The 2,858-nt window shown below is 40.9% G+C and overlaps 1 protein-coding gene across 5 annotated transcripts in view; it reads right to left on the bottom strand.

The window, feature by feature from the left end:
• The window catches only part of Ehmt1 (euchromatic histone lysine methyltransferase 1), a 168,905-nt gene that overhangs the window by 62,042 nt on the left and 104,005 nt on the right, over positions 1-2,858 (bottom strand). The gene's annotated exons all lie outside the window — the stretch shown is intronic.

Here is a 2,858-nt window from a genome sequence, read left to right as displayed (position 1 = left end):
TGTAGACCAGGCTGGTCTCGAACTCACAGAGATCCGCCTGCCTCTGCCTCCTGAGTGCTGGGATTAAAGGCATGCGCCACTACCGCCCGACTTACATTCTTTTTTTAAGATAAAAAAATAGATTTATTTAGTGATTTTATGTTTATCGGTGTTTTGCCTTCATGCATGTATGTGCCCCACATGAAGATCTGGTACCATCTGAGGTCAAAAGAGTGTTGAGTCCCCTGGAACTGGAGTTACGGACAGTTATGAGCCCATATGTGGATACTGGGACTTAAACTCTGGGCCTTTGAAAGAGCATCCAATGTTTTTAATTGCATAATGATCTTTCCAACTCCAATTAGTGCAATCTTATATCCAGATCTGATAAGTAAAAACTGATAATAATCAAAAAATAATAAAAATATAATAAAGGAACTAGATCTGGCAGCTCATGTCATTATTCCCAGCATTGGGGAGGCAGTGGCAGTTGGACCTCTGAGGGACACACAGTAAGACCTGTCTCCAAAGAAAGAAAAGTGATGAATTTCTTTAAATTGTTTTAGAGTTTAAAATAAAATGGAAAAATCTAAGAGTCTGAATGACCCACTAACATGATGAAACAATTTAACGATGTAGAAACCTGTGCCTGTGATGATACCAGCCTTCCTGCTGTTTTAGCCCACAGCTGAAGATGGCCTGGGATTCAGCCAACATCCAACCCATCAAACATGGTAGTCTATGAAGTACACCACTCACTTAAGGGCAATAAAATCTAAACATGTATAAAGATGGAAGGATCCAAAAATAACTAATTCCAAAACTAGTTTTATAGATCATCTAGTAGGGACAAAAATTTATGTAGGCCGCCGGGCGATGATGGCGCACCACCTTTAATCCCAGCACTCGGGAGGCAGAGGCAGGCGGATCTCTGTTAGTTCAAGGCCAGCCTGGTCTACAGAGCTAGTTCCAGGACAGGCTCCAAAGCCACAGAGAAACCCTGTCTCGAAAAACCATTAAAAAAAAAAAAAAAAAAAAGAATTATGTAGGCCCTAATCTTTGAGCACAACGGAGGGTAGCAGCAATAGGCCAGCCTGTCCATACTTCCCAAGATAGCCTGAGAGACCTGCAAAATATTGAGTATTTCCAACTACAAATACATTTCAAAAAGAATCCTAAAAGGTGTGTATACATTACATAATACTTAACAGTGGCAAAGGGCGAGTGACTATGTTTCAAAATGAATCTTCTAAATATTAGTATGCAATATTATGTAAATGACAGAAATAAATGAATCATTAATACAGAGGTATGATCAAACATACTTTAATTAAAACTGTATTCTTTTTTTTTTGGGGGGGGGGGTTCGAGACAGGGTTTCTCTGTGGCTTTGGAGCCTGTCCTGGAACTAGCTCTGTAGACCAGGCTGGTCTCTAACTCACAGAGATCCACCTGCCTCTGCCTCCTGAGTGTTGGGATTAAAGGCGTGCGCCACCACCACCCGGCTTAAAACTGTATTCTGTGCCTAGATCTTAGACAACAAATTTCAAACATAAATAGATTTTGCAAAATTTTAAACATTTTATATAAAACAATAAAATTCATATTATTCAGTAAATATTTAAGTATGCATTTTACACTTTGCAGCCAAAATGGCAAAAACGGACTCTCTACCCTCAAAGTTTCTTTTAGTATTGGATCCACAAATATTTGTGAGTTGAAACCGCATGGATTTTCTGTTCTCAAAGGGCAACCTGCGGTGAAATAAATGGCAATGTTCAAGAATGAATGGGCAGAGCAGGTGCTCAGAAAGGACACAAGCCCTATACCAAAATCTCTGTAGTCCTTCCCATGCCACGTGGCTGTCTCATAGACACTAGCCCACAAACCTCCTTTTCTGTCAGAAGCTAGACTGACAACTGAACAAAACTGGCTGTGTAGCATAAAGATAATAAGCAAATAAGTAACTGAAGCAGATTAGAAAACTCTAAAAAGGCACCTACACACCACTGTTAATAAAAACCTCAAGGCAATAAGTAGCACTAAGAGATGGCTCAGTGGTTAAGAATACTTGCAACCTTTGAAGAAGGCCTGAGTTCTGTTCCCAGAACACAAATAGTGGCCCACAAGCATCTGTGACTCCAGTTCCTGGGAATCTGACATTCTCTTCTGACTTCTTGGGTCACCAAGCATTTACATAAGAGCATACACATGTAGAGACACTCATACACATGAATAATAAGAACATCTTTAAAAAGGAAAAAGTAGCCGTAGTTTATTGATCCATTGTAACAGATCAACTGCACAGGTACAAACGGGAGCCGCCTCTTCCTCACGTATTCAAATGCTGCCTAGTTACATTAAGGATCTACGTGAAAGCTGAAAATTTTCAGAAGAAAATGTGGAATAAACTCTGGTAGCCTGGTTTACTCAAAGATTTCTGTTTGTTTGGTTAGTTGGTTTTTGGTTTGTTTGTTTGTTTGTTTGTTTTTCAAGACAGGGTTTCTCTGTAGCTTTGAAGCCTGTCCTGGAACCAGGAGGGTCTTGAACTCACAGAGTCCACCTGTCTCTACCTCTCAAGTGTTGAGATTAAAGGCGTTGCCACCACCATCTGACTTGTTTGTTTGGTTTGGTTTTCAAGACAGGATTACTCTGTGTAGCCTTGGCTGTCCTATAACTCACAGAGTCTGCCTTTGCCTCCCAAGTACAAGGATTAAAGGTGTGTGCCACAGTGCCTGGCTTACTCACAAATTTCTTAGAACAAAAAACGTAAGAACCATTAAAAAAATATTCAGCCGGGCGATGGTGGCGCACGCCTTTAATCCCAGCACTCGGGAGGCAGAGGCAGGCGGATCTCTGTGAGTTCGAGACCAGCCTGG

The sequence above is a fragment of the Microtus ochrogaster genome, chromosome 4 (assembly GCF_000317375.1).
Source record: "Microtus ochrogaster isolate Prairie Vole_2 chromosome 4, MicOch1.0, whole genome shotgun sequence".
Classification (NCBI taxonomy): Eukaryota; Metazoa; Chordata; class Mammalia; order Rodentia; family Cricetidae; genus Microtus; species Microtus ochrogaster.
The sequence above is the reverse complement of the archived record's forward strand: the minus strand, read 5'-3'. Positions and strand labels throughout refer to the sequence as shown.